This window comes from Larus michahellis, chromosome 4 (assembly GCF_964199755.1).
Source record: "Larus michahellis chromosome 4, bLarMic1.1, whole genome shotgun sequence".
Taxonomy (NCBI): Eukaryota; Metazoa; Chordata; class Aves; order Charadriiformes; family Laridae; genus Larus; species Larus michahellis.
In genome coordinates, this window is record NC_133899.1 from 5,608,167 (window position 1) to 5,625,416 (window position 17,250).

Consider the following 17,250-nt stretch of genomic DNA (forward strand, 5'->3'; position numbering starts at 1 on the left):
GCATTAATTATAAGTAGTTAAGATTGTTTTTACTAGTATGGTACAGATGCCAAATCACTCTTAGTGATTCCCAACAAGAGAGAAAGATGCTATGAGCAAAAACAATGGAATGGACTCCCAGGATCTAGACGTGCCAAGCCACAAATATAATGCCAGAAGAATAATTTTATTTTTTCACTCCCACTCTCTCCACCTTAATTTTTTGAGATTCAGTCTCAAACCAGATTTTGATGAAATAGGCAACCTCTTGAATCTTCTGCTAAAACTCCTTATGTTCGCAACAGCTCATTGTCACGTGACCACAGAAATAATAAATCACAGGAATAAAGAGATTTTTTTTTTTTTTTAAGTCACAGAAACCTCAAGTGCAACTTTGTCTACTATGGTCAATTTCTTCTCCTGGCGTCATTAAATGTTTCCCAGTCACATATAGACTGCACCCATCAACTCAATGATTTTCATCTTGACAGTGTTTTGACTTGATCTTTTACTCACAAGCCATTTTGTTTAATTTGCTTCAGACATTTTTCCACACACGATTCAGAGGAGTGATACACTTGCCAGGCAAAGTACTGAAATGTTCCCAAAGGCATAGATGAAGGAAAACTCAGTTATTAGTGGATCTAAAAGGTACTTCTTATTACTTAACCAGCTTGCCACAGACAAAGAGCATAGCTAGCGTATTAGGGCTGTTCCTAGTAGATATGAGCTTGAGTCATGCAACTGAAACAACTGGGACCTCCTGGTGGAATTAGATGCTAGAAAGACAAAAGGTGTCTAAGTCCAGCCCTAAGGTCTTATCAACTCACCCAAAACTCAGGATGGCAGTGGCACATAAAGCCACAGGAAAGGGCATCTCCTGTGCTCTCCTCGGTCAAGGATCAGATCAAAAGCTCCAAGATACAATCACCTTCAGAAGTGCTTTACCCTTTGAAATTCAATCAATGCAGGAATCTTGATTTTGACTAATTTCTAGTAAAAAAAAAAGAGAAAAGTGCATCCCCCCCCTTTTTTTTTTTTAACAAGTAGCTATTAAAGTGTTAAACTGTCTTTTTCTGTGCAATGTTTCCCATGTCATAAAACTAATACAGGGATAAAAAACTCAGGCTGAAGCAGTGTCTTCAGAAGCCATGTGATAAACCATGGGAAATGCCACAGGACTCATTCTGTACTGGCTCTCAACTGGATCTGCAACAGGCAAGACAGTCAGAAATGTAGGTACTTGGGGAAAAGCAGAGTTAGGGTTTCTGAAAACTGAGATATCACACACGGCAAGGCTGATTTCCATAAGTGCAGCACATTCCCTTCTCCAGTTTAGATCTGCAAACGGTGGGCTGCACTGTTTATTTTCTGCTGCCTACACAATGCATCAGATCTGCCTACTAGGAACACGCTACTCTCTGCAGAAGTATGTTCCCCAGAGACATGTAAGCTCCCATCCACACCAGAACAGGCAAAGACCACACAGTATCACGTTGTATTTCCAGCTCTCTGCAGAGGTATCCTATGCCACGTCCTGTCTCTCAAATATAAAGATATGCCAGTTCTTCTGAGATCAATGCAATCATTGCAGATGGTGCTGCTGCACTCCACTGAAGAAACAGTTCCCTCCTCGCCTCCACTGCTCACTTCTGTGCATCTAGAAATGCACGTCTTTACGTTGCTGTCTCTCTCGCCACAGCCTATAGGATGGCAAGAAAAAACTCACGCTATATGGCAACAGGTTCAATACAGGACAACATGCCAGGCAACACATACAACCTCTTTTTACAAGGGTTAAAATTTACTCAAAACCAGAAAGATCATGGTTTTTGCTATACAGACAAGACTTCCAGTTCCCTGATGAGGAAATGAAGTGATGTGACATTAAGCAGCTCATGAATCTCTTCAATTAATGCATTCTGCACAACAGAGACTTCCAGGGAATTATCTGCAACCACAGCAGTGCCTCTTTCCCACTGCCATGTCCCTGAGAATGACTCACTTCAATTCCCATATTCTTGCTGCAGGCAGAGAGCTGAGGACTATTCCCTGTCTTTGTTAGTCAGGCAAATGGTTGGAATCAAATGCTAAAACTACTTGCACAAAACTTTAATTAGGGTTGCCTTATTTCCTGCAACTATTCAAGGATAGTTACCATCAGCTCTCCACTCCTCGTGCTGATTAGGGCTTATGCTGCATGAGATAACATTTCCATCCCACCACCTTCAGGGAACAACCAAAGAGTGTGCCATACAACCATGCAGAGCATGGCAAAGAGAATAAAAAACAGTACCAAGACAGACTGAACTGCAGAAGGCTTGCAAGCAGCACACCTCCAGCACTGAGCTATATTAAAAATCAACTGCAAAGCTATCCTGGCACAGGACCCTAAGCTGTGGGAGGAAACAGGACAGCAAAGGCTGAAGAAGCCAACATCCATTGATCACTGTGGGGGCCAGACGTATGACCAAGCTCAGCACCTTTCCACAGTGAGATCCAGGGCCACCACTCTCATTTCTGAATATGTCAGCCCTTTCCAGAAAGTCATGGGGAAGCGGAAGGGGGAAGAAGAGAGTTTCGAGACAGGTGATATGCCTTGCTGCTCTCCATCATATGAAGGGTCAGGAACAGCCTGCAACAGGGCCTCTCCTAAGCCACTAAACTCTTTATTGCAATACTATGCCAATTTAAAAGATATTTCATCATTAAACTGGTTTGGGGGACATATGGGTGTGACTGTGGCTGTTTTTACACATTTAGGGCTACTGTAATTTTAATTTAGAAAAAAATTTCCCATAAGAGAGAAAAAAAATTTAAAAAAATTGTGTTACAAGTGTTTTCAAACTTGAAAAAGCCTTTGCAGAGTACAGCTAGCAGTCTGTATGCACTTCATGTGATTTGCAAACTAGAAACACTGGAATTTTAGGCCAGGAGGGTGTCATTGACTAATGGGGATTCTCCCTTCCCTCTGGAGTATAGGTTTATAGGGGAATAAGATCATGTTCTCCAGGCAAGTTTATATGAAATGATTCATCTCTAGCCAGCTGCAGTCAAGACATCTGCTTGCTTTCATTTCACTACAGGGAGATTTGCCGCCGCCCCCCCTTACCTCCCAAAGGCAGCCAAGATTATATCAAATCACAAAAAGAAAACTTCAACAGTTTCAAAACTAAAACTTAATAAGTCGGGTAAATTACAGAGAGGCCACAGATGCACCTCTGCCCCACCTAAAGCATTCCTAAGAAACATGAAGTGAATACTAGGCTAAGGAAGTCCTATTTAATCAACAGTCTATTGACTTTAACACGGAGACATCACCTCTGCATCCTGTGGTTTACACCTAGATCTGCCCAAATACATGAAGGTATTTCTTTGTTTTGAGAATCCCTCGCACATTCCACATGGGATCATGCAGACAGTCCTCGTGTGGTCAAATAAAGTTTGTGAACCCATGCCTTTATAGCTTTTCCATATTAATCTGCACTCTGGGCATATATCCAATTAAAGTCTCATGTATAGATCACTAGGTTACTAACTGGCTTGCATACTTGGGGGGAGGGGAAATAACAAGCTCATGACTGCATAATTTAACACTGCCTGTGCTTTCACTTCTACATGCACAAGTCTTTTTTAATCTAGTATTACCATAAATAAAAAGTAATAATGCTTGCCGAAGAGAAACTCGGGTCCCTACGTGCTGGAAAACACAGTAGTCAATGCTGAATGCATTTACATTAACACTAACTCCAGTGCAAAGAAGACAAGGTCTTTACACAAACACACTACAAAAACAGGAAGCAAAAGGGAAAACTTCACAGTGTTTGGAAACAGCAGAGCATTGTTTGTACAGGCTTCTCTCACAAATGCAAGAGGAAAAAAAAAATTGGGTAACGTGAAATCCAAGCACAGCAAGAGCTTTAGATCAGACACAAGGGTCTCAAGACAGCGTCTCTCAAAAGATCTCCAGGTACAGACTGTACAGGCAAGAAGATGCATAGTTTTTCTCTCCTATTTCTGCTAAGAAAATCCAACAAGTAAAGAGACACAACCTCCCAAACCCTTGACGTTAAAGCTAGATACTGTAACACAGCGCTGCATCTTTATCTGAGTTAAAGCAGGCATGATAAACGAAGAGGCATTAAGAAACATATAATCCACCAAATTTAAACATTTCCATTATTTTTAAACTGCATTCAAAAGGGAAAATACAATGGCATAGGCCTGACAACACTGTGGGCTGCCCCAGAAGGCCATCTTCACCTCATACTATGGGCTGCACTGTGGACTACCTCCCTTCAAGATGAGTCAAAAAGCTCCTATCACAAGCACGCTGCAGCCACTAACTTGGAGACTTCCCTTTTCAGATGGAGCATACAGATCGGACCTCTAACTTGAAGCTGCTTTGTTTAAATTTTTCATATCATCACTTCCTTTCTTTCCCTTCCCCCTCCGGGCCATGCTGTAGTACCATAAATGCATACAGCCCGCACAATATAAAGGTAATGCGTACAGTTAGTGCTGCCTCAATCCCAACTCACTCCAGGTTTAAAACCAACCAATCTACCCACCAGTCCACAGGTTTAATGCAACAAAGGATTGCTCCTGTATTTGGGCAAGCACCAAGGAGGGCTCAGTACTTTACCATGTCACCTGTCTCCACGAGGGAGCAGCTTTATACACGGTCAACTCCCATGACAGATTTGATTTCACCAGGTTTAAAGTACATTAGTCAATCCAAGTCACTGGGGACATTTGAAATAACTTACAAGAAATCAAAGAAGATTAATTTCAAGGGAGGCAGTGACATAGCACCACAAGAAGCATAAGTTAGTGTTAAGAGAAAAGCAATTAGCAATATTTCTTAACAGCAATAATTTTTTCACCATAAACACAAGAGCAAGAAGACGTTACAGTCTTCAGGCAAATGCTGTGCTCCAAAGACAAAGTGGTTACCTAGAATGGGTATGTCAATATTTAATACCAAAGTACATGTCTGGTCCTGCACATTTCATTTAATTTCAAGCTCTCCCAGCTTTATTTCCTGTTTCATTCACAGCAATCACAAAAGATGAATTACCTAACCTTAGAAAAACGTGTTTTCAGTCAGACGAGACATGTTGACTGTGTCCGTACTTTCACCTTCAGCAGCATAGTTCTGCCAGCACAAGTTTTATGTTTTCTTCAATGTCCACATTATTTGGTTGCAAAGTAGATGGGATTTTCAGTGCCAGCACTCCACTCAAGCCGCTTGCTCCTCTGGGATAGAAGGAAGAGCCTGTTCTGTGCCTCTGGATGTCAGACTACTTTTTAGTGAAAAATTTAAAAACTTTCTCCAAAAGTCACCATAATAGCAGCAAGAAAAAAAATAAAAAGAAACAAACAAACAGCATAACAACACTGAAGGATCTGAAAGAACCATGAAGAGTTGAAAGAAAAACGAAACAATGACTAATAATTTGCACTTGCATAATCTTTCATCAATGTGCCTCACTTCCATATACTGGGAAAAAAATTGGCTGCATTTCATAGTAAAAACAATCAGGAACACTACTTTGAGCCCTTACTACACAGCTGGAGTTGCTATTCCTTTTGCGAAGAATATGTGAAGAAGTATCTGTATTCCTGCACTGAAAGAATAAGCAAAAGTTTCTTTCAGTTCAATAATTGTGCTACTATAACCTATTTACTAAAGGTAGAAGTTTACAGCAATTGCATAGATTTTCTTCTGGTTTAAACAGTGACTGAACAACATCTGTAACATGACGTTGTTTTCTCTTTCTCCAGGCATGCAGATAAACCTCTCTGTTTTACATTACTGTTGGATAAAAAACATGATTGCTTCATCGAATATGATTCATCTTCCACAAGTAATCAACAGGTACTCAAACTATGGGCATTGCACTACTGAGCAGTAAGACAAGCCTACGGATGGATCTTATTCGGCACAGTCCATCAAAGTAGATGGACATCTCTGCTGCAAAAATAAATGCTGTTCTTCAAAGAACCACTGGGCCTTTCACAGTTTTGGTCCTCTCCTCTCACTTTCTCTCTGAGAGCCAAGATACAAAGCGAACTGTTCAGATGACAGGACACCATAGCTACAGTCAGAGCATCATGGAGCCAGAGCACCCAAGGCAGGCACGCTCTCACAGCTCTCCATCACTGAGATCCAGTGCCCCACCTGGCATTGTAACAGCCAGGGCAAAGGCATCTCTCGTTGTGCATCTACCTCTCAAGCTGCAAGGAACAACTCGACACTCAGTCCCCAACTAGAATAACTGCATAGCCCAGAAAAATATCTGCAGAATTGCAGCAGCTTACACCAATGGCTCATACATCCACTGTTTAAGAGTCCACATAACTTTCTACTTTCAGTTCCCTATCTTCTTCCAGCTTACATTGTACTACAGAGAAATGGGATGTTTTGAGATGCCTCTACAACCACGTCCTTCTCAAGTGATTCCTAAGTTTAAGAGCCCAACATCAAAAAGTTCGTATATTAAATCCAAGGTATAAGAAGGGAGAGAGAACTGCTGATCTTTTTTCAAAAATGGATCGCCAACACCCTGCTTCTGTAGTAATTTTGCAAGATCACTCTCATCCTGAAAATTTCGGTTCAGTCAGGGTTTCCCCGACTTACTCTGTACTTCTGAAATCAATCTTAACAGCCTCTAAAGCAAAAGCAAAGTGGTAGGTTGTCAGGAGGGACTATTAGAATATACAACGCATGCACACCGCAGAAAGCAAGAGACTTGAACTGATTGGCACCTAGTTCCCCGACAGATATTTTCTTTGCAGGAAGACTGAGGGGTAGTAAAAGCAGCACAACACCCTGGGCCACGTTCTGCTGTCAGTCACTCTCCCACACTTTCACTGATTTTTAATAAGATTTACAAACATTAAGAAAACGAATAGCCATCAAAATCAGGAGGGAAAATGCAGCCCGGCGGCCAAACCAAATTCATTTCTGCTCCACCTCCTACCAGTGATTTATCATGAACATTAGGGCAAGGCACTTCAGTTAATACTATCAGGACATGCAACTAATTCTTGCTGTCCAACCTAAAATGCTCCAGAATGAACCACAGGTGCATACACCAGCTGAGAAGGAACTGCAAATTAAGCAGGAACCAACAGTAGCAGACACGTCTGAAAATTCTGACCTACATTTATTTGTCTCTCTGTTTTCCCCATGTATAAAAACACTGACCATAAAGCACTCCAACACAGTTGAAGCACAGTGAAGTTGAAACCCAAGGACTTGTAGAATGAAATCATTATATTGTCATCCGGAAAATCATTTTTTTCTGATTGTTTTAAAGGCAAAAAATAATCCCTCTTTTTTTGTGTTCACAGAAGGTCAAACAGACATTCATATTTATGGAAAAAACATACACACCCTTAGTATTTTGATTAAAAAGTTGGATTCCACTTGGCAAGTTTCAGAAACTTTTTTTAAAAAGCAGTTTCTACTTTACTATTAATAATGCCCATCCCTGAAAATGGATAGCAAAGTCATTCAGTCTTATTTTAGGTGCTTGCACAGACAGACCAAAACCATAGCCTACTCACAATACGCACTAATTGTATTACAGTAGTGTTGTGGTAAAACAGAACCCCATGAGGATCCATACATGGTAAGAGACGCCTGCCGATCCCAAAAGCTTATATTCAAATAGCCAAAACAGACAAAGACTGGGATGAAAGGACCACTGCCATGTAAAAAAATAGCAATACTATAGCTTTATCATTGAGAAATATTTGCTCCATATTGTTTGAAATGTACTGTTGGGAATAGACCATGGGTATCTGCAGGAGGTTTAGGAAAAAAAACAGTTTTCTTTTAAAAATTATCCAAACTGCCTACATTCACATGTAATTACCTAATTTTGCTCAGTTAAATGTTTATTGCCTATACACAAATAAAGAATGAGGCGGTTTTTTGTTTACAAAATTCTTACCTTACCTGTGGGTTAACATCGCCAGAAATCTCACCCATAAAATACACAGACATCTGTAGACAAATATTTACAACTTACTTAAAAGAGAAAAAAAATATTATTTGTAATTATCACTCGCAAACACTGTTCATCTTTAGGCTTAAGAAGAATACTATATAATAATATGAGTATAAAATAATTATATTTGGGAATACAATTACATATTCTCAAAAAAACCCCTCTGATTTAGTTTAATCTCGGTTTTCTTCAGGCAAGATTTATTGTGCCACACATGGCATCTTCGTAAACAAAATCTTACAAAACCTAAATCCATTTCTGTGTGCACTTTAAGATAAATTTTTCAAAAGGAGAAACAGATTTTATTTTGTTCAGCATTTCTTTAAGCAATGGAAATCCAAGAAGCAAAAGCCATTTAGTGATAGTTCCAAGCACTCGACATCCCCATTCTTAGTATCATTAAATTAGAAATCTGGAGTTTTAGAAGCATTGGATATTCATTTTTTATTCATCTTTTTTTAAGCCCTGGTTATTACTCTTTTCCTCCTCAATGAGAGTGAAAGTGATTTTTTTCCTTTTAAATTTTTCATCCAATGAGAAAGTCATGCAATCTCTCAGCCACAGGAATAAGAACTTCAGGGAAACTCCAACACACTTCGAAAAGTGCAAGAGCTCTTACCCCCAAAACAAGTGGTAATTCTAGCAGACAATGGAGAGAGACACTTCATTTTCCCTTTTTAAACCTCATACTTTCCCACTGCTTCCAAAGTGAAAATGGCTACAGATGCAAATACCAAGCAAGACAAGAGCAGAAGCAGCAGCACTGTCTTCCTACACCTACAAGAAACTGGGGGCAGCTGCCCCTGTAGAGGATTCACCCTCATGCAAGCTTCAGCCAGGACCACGCACCACAGCAGCACTCCAGCAAATTTCAAGACCAAATGTGGGAAAAGTGATCAATTTGTGGTGAGCGGCATTTTTTTCTTAATAATGGTCTATTGTCTGGGGAAGAGAGGCAGGAGCAAGCTGATGTGTGCCCTGCGAAGCAGTGGCGGTGGCTGGCAGGACCTTTCCAAGAATCCTGCATGATAAGGGCATCAACCCCGGTGCAGTCTGACACGGGGCTGCTCAGCACGCTAAATCACAGTTCCCTGCACCACTGACATCGGCTCGCTCTCCTCCCATGGTACCTTGACTTTTCAGCTATGGGGATGCAAATTAAAAAAAAAAAAAAAAAAAAAACACAAAAAAAACCCCCGAAAATTTAAAAAAAAAAAACCAACCCACATACAAAACTTGTCCTGTTGGTAATTACATTTGCTGATATCCACAACCCTACCGAATAATTAAACATTAATACACTGCAGCAAATCGCATGCGTTTTCCCCAGCTTTGCAGGATACAAAGGTGCAGAAGAAGCACTTGGTCCCATGATCTGTCACATCTTGAAGATGTTCATTGCTGTCATTGCCAGGGCTTTCAGACTGTGGTGAGCAGTCCTCGCTAGTTTCTGTCCTCAGCCCCGGTTCTCCCCATAGAATAAAGTAATGTCACAAACTAACTTTCGACCAGGACAGTGCCGCCTAAATGCTGGCATAAAATGGGTGAAATAGCAACAGCCTCTATACCGGTTCTGTCTAACAGGGAAATTTCCAGCAAGCCTCTCGCTCAAAAAGGAGCCAAGTCCTGCTAGTGCAGGCTGCTCGACATCTCGAGATCTGCCAACCAAAGAAAAAAAAGTGGGGCTCTATTTTGTAGAGAGCTGTAGAAGCCTAACAGTAGAGTTGACCATCTCCCCCAACCAGCAGCCAACCTGAAAGCTGCGCTGTGATCTTTCGCTTAGCTTTCCTGGCTTTTCTGAACAGCACATCCTGCCGTTCACGTTACAAGCAATGAATGGTAATCCCCCTCCTCAAATTACCCTACTGAATTCAACAGAGCGAGACCAAGAATGTACGTGACCAAGTGTACTTACAGTTCACATTTTAGTCATTGCAACGAGATTCTGGAGCTCCTATTAGTAACAGGCACACATCTAGCAGACATGCTCAAATCCAGAAAAAGAGACACCTTTTTTTTTTTTTTAAGATAAAGGGGAAAAATACTTAAAATTATTTAAAAAACATACTGAAAACTAAAACTAAAGTAAAAGGAGGTAGCCTTCACCATAAACTTATACCCTGGACACCACAGTCCGTGACCTGACATGTCACCTGCTTTTGTATTTCTCACTCTATTGGCCCTGTCCCATCAGCCATGGGACAGCCCAAGAGGCAAAGTCAAGAAATCACTTTACATACTGGAAATGCCAGTACTGGTAACATCAATTGTCCACAAACCCTGAAACAAGACCCCCTCCCTCCAAAACCTAGAGAGTATTGTTAAATTCTCCTAATTTTCAAGCCTATGAAGTGAAGGCCTTTTAAATTTAGCATCTGGTTCTGACTTTTTCATGTTTTCCTCCATAACCACAAGAGCTAAAACTTCACTCACCATTGACGTGTTCAGTTATAACGTATGCTTTTCAATTGTCTTTTCCCTTTCCTGGTATTGCCCCTGCATTCTTAAATATTGTGAAAAACAGGAAAATTTTACGCAATGATTTAATAATACATTGTTTTTGGCAGCAACTCCAGCCTACCATGTTTCCCTCTCTCTTCTTCCTCAACAGCCTGGCAGACTATACACTGAAACAGATCAGTTCCCTGATCCAGTTAAAAGACAGCAAATCTGCAAAAGGTTCAAACAGAAAAAGCATTTACCAGCCAGTTCACGTAGATTTTTCTCAACCTGACCCTGCAAACTCTTAAGCGCGTACAAAAGACAGATCGACACGGTACAGCACAGAAGCAGAAACGAACAGCACAGGCCAGGACTACCTAAGATAGCATTACTGCCAATGACACTGCACCATCAGACTGTGCCAAAAAGTTATTAAGTACACACACATGCACAAGTGGTTTATATAGATTATACATACTAAAGTATCGATCATCTTCAAACATGCAATTGTTTATGGAATTAAGCACTACATATCTACAAACATATGCAGACGCAGAACAGAACTGATGCAACTAGCACTGCTCAAAACACTAATAAACAAGCCACAATCTACCCATGCAACCCACAATCTAATTACTTCTAAAGACTCCAAAAGGCTTGAACTATTTGAGGTAGGTCTCTTCTTTCATAAATCCTATGTGGGAAGATAAGTAAAACCCTATTACTCCAGCCATGCTCAGTAACATAGAAGGAAATGAGAGAAGCCATTTTATCATATCACGTTAAAACTCACCTGTTATTTAGGAACTTCAAAAGTACAAACAAATTATCTGCAATAAATTACACAGTTCCAAAAAATCAGCCCCCTCTATGTGCTAAACCTACCACCTTTTTCCTCCAAGAAGTTCCCTCAGTGTACACAGTTCTGTCTATGATTTTGGTAGGACAAAAGCTTCAGTCTGTTCTCCCACTCCTGCTAACAATGCAAACCTAAGCTTGCAAACCGCAATGGTGATGCAGATGGGTCTCTCAGCCTAGCTCTTCCCCTCTGAAAAACTCAATGTCCTTTCTGTGTTTCACAGAATTGTAAAATGGCTTGAGTCAGAAGGGACATTTAGGGATCATCTAGTCCAACCCACCCTCCCATGGGCAGGCACACCTTCCACTAGATAAGGTTGCTCAAAGTCCCATCCAACCTAACCTCAAACACTTCCAATGATGGGGCATCCACAACTTCTCTCGGCAGCACATCCTCTCCTAGAAGGATCACATCCCAACTTCAATGATCTGGCAGATTCTTCCCATCACTAGTTATGATGTTCCACTACCAAAAAAATAAAGATGATCTCACAGCTCCACAAAGGCCCAGCCCCACGAGGGACAATGCTGAGCACCTCTGGTCCCTGCTCTGATGCAGGATCAGGTCCCCATTGAGGACCAGAGGCAATTTACAAGCTTCCTCCAGGGGACTATTACCACCACGTAGTGGCTAGCACCACATCTATGATCTTTACTCCCCAGCCAAAATGAAAAATGAGGCAGAAGTATTTCTGAGTATCCTTCTTATTTATGCTCCTAAACACGTAAAATTTACTGGCTGGGTGTTAACACTAATAGCCTTAAGAGCTCTCACTCTATCAATGAATATAGCTTCTGTTTTCATATTTTATATAACTCTGTGACATATAAACACGTACCTTAACACTACTGACTTATAAATATGCTTTTTAACCACTGCAGGAACTATATATTCAAAGGTATGTTTGATAGGCATTAAACAACTTTAAAGAAATACCATTTTAGGTTTTCCTAAGCTGACCTACAAACTAATATAGCAATAAAATAAGTTTGTCACAACAGAGTAATATTCCATTAAATCACCCAGTCTTCAGAAAAATTTGGGTTTCGTTAATGCAGGCACATGCCTGCCTTCGCTTCTGAAACAGAATCTCTATTTCAACAGCATAGATAACATGGAGCAATTTGTTCTCAATTTGAAGAGAATTCTAAATTATCACGGGTTGTACACAAATTATGAGATTCAATGCTCCTTCTAATGCGCCTGAAGAAAATATCTGATAGATAGCCACAGGGTAACCCAGAATCAGCAAAAACACATATACCCAAAACACAAAGGTACCACTTCTTGTCAAATGAAAACAATCATTTGCAATAGTAAACAATGAGAAATATTAAGTAGTAATTTAGCATTTCATTGTTATAATGGATTAAAAAAATTATTTAAATTGCTTTGTTATTTATACATTCATACTTATTTGTACAGGTAATGATGGTAGGCACATCAAGCTAGTTTTAAGCCACATTTGTAGAGCCCCATCAATGGCACAGGATTTAAGGACAGCTCCTGGTTTACCGAGCAGACTTTTTATTTTACTTTTTATTATTATAGCTAATTCATAATCATTCTATTTGGAATCTGGATAATGCTACAATATTCCTGTTCCAGGAAAGCTTTAAAAAAAATTCTTTTTATAAGATTGTTTTGAAACTTCTGAGCTCTGTATAATACTTCCCACTTGAGCTAATTGTTTTTCAAGGGAAATTTAATTTTAAAAAGTGTGTTTTTATAACTAATGGGAACCTGTGCTAAAGTAAACAATGAGTCCAGCTTGATAGGAATTTTTGTTCTATCTTTACCAAAAGAAGGAAGGAAAGACATGTAATAGCAAGCTGAAACACATGCAGTAGCAGAATTGTTGAATTTTAAAAAACAATTAGAAGACAATTTTCTACTCCATTTCTCCTATTTGAAACAGACCATCCTGCCCTGCCTCATTTAATATTAATTGGGTATGTTCTCGTCTCCAGAAGAAAATATAGATGCAGTTCCCTAATCCACTTACATTCTTGTTTCAAATATATTTCTCATTAGCTAGCTTGTCAATAAACTATTGTCCTCATACATCACTTTTGTACAGAAAAAAGACACTAAAAGACACTCAAGTCCTTTCAGGATTGTCACCAGCTTTGAATGTAACATTACATTACACTCAACTTACCTGCCAAGGCAAACCCAAGAAATGTGAAATGGTCATGAAAACCCAAACTTTCCACCTCCTTGAGGGATATTAATGAGTAACTTCATGGTTTCAATTATGTCTTATCTTCCCAGATGGGAATTAGAGAGGTCATCCCTAGCCAGAAAAAATTAATCACTTATTTATTCTTCCCTTGGCTGCTGCACATACATCTGTATCACAAGTCTTTCTTGCAACCCAGTACTTTAGAACTCACTGTCCTAAACATCTACACCCAACCGCTGCAAGAAAAAGAATGAAAGAGAAAAGCCAGGCAGAAACATGAAAGAGACAAGACAGAGGATATTAAACGCACAGAAGTTCAGTTATGACAGCTACCTTTAAACTACTGAAAATTAAGTTTTAACATTTCTGCTGAAGATAGCCATAGGTTTACTCTTCTCACATACCAAAAAAAAAAAAAAAAAAAAAAAAAAAAAAAATCACACAAGGAATATTAAATTAGATTTCATTTCTGTCTTTGTTTTACTATCACTGCCCTTCAAGCTGTGCAAGGACAGATTTCACTGGGAAAAAAAATTAGTAAGGGCACTACATTTGAGTTTGGTAGGTGTTTATAAAATAAACATTATTCCTTTCATGGGGGAGAAAGTCAGATTCATCCCCAGGCAAGCTGTTGTCTGGCAAACAAAGTTTGTAAGTATCAAAATTTCCTACTGGGACTTCAGCATTTACATTTAAAAGAAAAAAAAAAAAAAGTTACAGATCTGCCTTCACTTTCACCAAAAAAGCCTAAACCAGAATGAAAGCCTGGACAAGATGTGAGTGAAACCGTCATCGTGGAACTCGTTCTTTGAGAAATGAGAAACAGGAACCAAAAAATGGAAACAACACGTAAATCAGATAATAAAGTCCCAACACCTACAGTTATGGGTCTCTCCAAAAGCTAATACCTTTTCACTTGTTAGCTGAGCGCACATACCAATTCAGAATACTATTATTATTATTATTAGTCTTCTATGAACATACATTTATTTTAATTGAAACAGTCACTTGTGGTAATGTCAGAAAAAGCACTTTGTATTTCCCCTCCCTAAATTTTGCTAAAATAAGATGGCCTAACACTTGTTCCACTGCCTTCTTGCATAGTGCTTCTGCTACGGAAAGCTATCTTGTCAGCACAAAACATGTAACTGCCTAATTAAACAACGGAAGTAGTTACTTCGTGCAAAAAACCTGCAGGGTCTCATTATTCAGACTTCTATGTGGGCTCATACAGGGTCTACCTGTGGAAAAAAATGCAGATAATAATCCTTACACAAACTAACGCTAACTCCAATATTGCAGCACAGGCATGGACAAGTAAGAGCTCATGGGGAGAAGACTTCAATTCAAATATATGTCTCAAGTGACAATAAAAAGGATAGAAAGTACCTAGAATCAACAAGTTACCCACTGTACTCAGGAATATAATTTGCCAGATCTGGATTTAGCTGTCATTACAACTTTTGCTTTCAAATGCAAAACAAAGTGATGTTATTTTCCTGGTCAATTTCATTCATGTTATATAGAATGCAGCAAAACTCGTCATGCCAGAGGATTTGCAATGGGATGATGTGAAGATTAATTAGTGGCTGCTCATAAAGCACCCTGCCTGTGGAAAGCCCTGTGTGTAAAAATGACCTTGTTATCAAAGTTGCTGAGTGCTCCCAGTGCTCACTTTCAATGGACAGTATGGATATTTTTCTACAGCTCTTGAAAACCAAATTACTTGCATTTAAATATCTACCTACAGTTTCAGGAGTTTTTGGCATTGTGCCTGTACCCTACTTCCATAGGGGGTGGGGGTTACACTACCACATATTTTGCTTAAATCATATCATTTCAGGTAAAAAAAAAAAAAAAAAAAAAAAAAAAAAGAGTAAAATCTGGATATCATAGAACCAATGCCTGCAAGATACCTGCTAAACGTACATTCAGACAACAAGTGAACGTGGATCTTATTCCAGTGCCCTAATTACTCCCTGGAAACCAAAAGACACTACTTGAAATAATAAAGCACAGATATGTCTGTGAACAACGGTATTTACTTGGTGAGTTAGCGCTGGAAAAAAATGATAAGGCGCAAGACCAAGCACGAAGAGCACTGCTTAACAAAATGGAGCCTGCAATGGTACGTACGGCGTTTTAGTATCTTCTTGCTATTTATATACATAAAATAATTACGAATGAGAACACCTCAGAGTTAATTAAAACAAAACCCCATAGGACTTCAGAAATTTTTTCAGAGATGGTATCTTTGGCGACTGCTTTGCCAGCGAGCAGAGTTTGACGTCTCCCGTACAAATACAACTTCATGCCTAGTACTGCCACATTGCAGAGATTAAGGTCTGAAGCATGATCATGCCCCTCTCTACTGGCATCCTTCTCGGCTCAGAAATAATTGGGAAGTGCCTCATGTCCACTGATATTCAACTTCCCCTCTACACCGATGGTATCTTAATGTAATGAAGAACTGCAAAAACTCCTTCTGCTCCCGTCTTTTGGGGCTTTTCTCCAGCAACGATCAACCAAGTCTTCCTTCTCCCTTTACACAGTAGGTCTATCAAAGAAAGAAAAATATCCCCTTGGAAACATCCTCAACAGCTCAGCAGAAAGGGTGAGCAGAGATGTCATTGTGGCACAGAAACAGAGCTCTGTGAGAACAGGCAGCTGGCCTACCTGAAGGTTAAAGTAGCTCCCACTGAAAACCTGCTCCGAATACACCACAGAGAGCATGATGCAGGCAAGACATTTACACACACACGCACTAGGAGTCTGCGTACCAAAGTGTGAAAAAAATCCAACCTCCGAGCACAGCACGGCCCGGATGAAATCCATTTAAACACACCATTAACAGAAATCTACACAAAAGCCAATCCACTCTCTCATCTCACCAGTATCCTATAGGAAGGCCAGAATGAAGCCATTGAGAAAAATGAGACGTTTACATATAAATCAAAAAAGGACAAGATCGAAGTACTGAATGATTAAAAATCAGTGTAATACGTGTTTTGCGAGCTGTGCTAATCGCTATTTGACAAAATTTAAGTGTAGTCACATCACATACTATATGACTGTTCAAATAACACCGGGCGTGAAATTTTAAGTTGTACGTGTAAATATAGATCATGTTCTTAAAGACTGTATCCATCCATTGTGCATCATTTGTACTGTCAATATCACTGCCTTGCAATTTGCTCTTGCATCGTCTTCCATTAGGAAGAAAAACCCTGAAGGAATCTCCATTTTTTACAATCACACCGCCAGTGTCTGGGCAGGGGATGTGACCGCCAAACCGGAGCCCCAAATCCAGGCCTGAAACAAACCGGAGCCCCAAAACCAGGCCTGAAACAAAGCAAAGCAAAGAGGGTGCAAAACCCCAAGCCGTCACTCTCACATTAAAAGCATCCTCCACCTCCCTCGCCTCCAACTTGGCCAACGTGCCAGCAGATATCTGCCGGCTTGGGTTTCAGGTAGAAAAGGCTCAGGGTGGCGATTTCATGTCAGTATCGTGTTGAGAAGGGAGGAATTAAAGAAAGAAAGAAAAAAAAGGGCAAAAAATAGCCCAAAAAAAAGGGAAAAAAAAGGAAGAAAAGGAAGAATAATAATAACAGAGGAAAACTAGGCTTGCTCGAAAAAAAACCCCATCGAAACTGCAAAATTAAATATCCCTAGGATTACAAAGACGGGGGAAAAAAAATCCCCGCAGGCACTCCGGGACCCACTCCACCGACCGCCCCGAGCGCTCACACCGACTCCCTCGGGGG

General features: G+C 40.0%; 1 protein-coding gene across 1 annotated transcript in view; it reads right to left on the reverse strand.

The window, feature by feature from the left end:
• Positions 1 to 17,250, reverse strand: part of CMIP (c-Maf inducing protein) — a 139,155-nt gene that overhangs the window by 120,793 nt on the left and 1,112 nt on the right. The window lies entirely within an intron of this gene.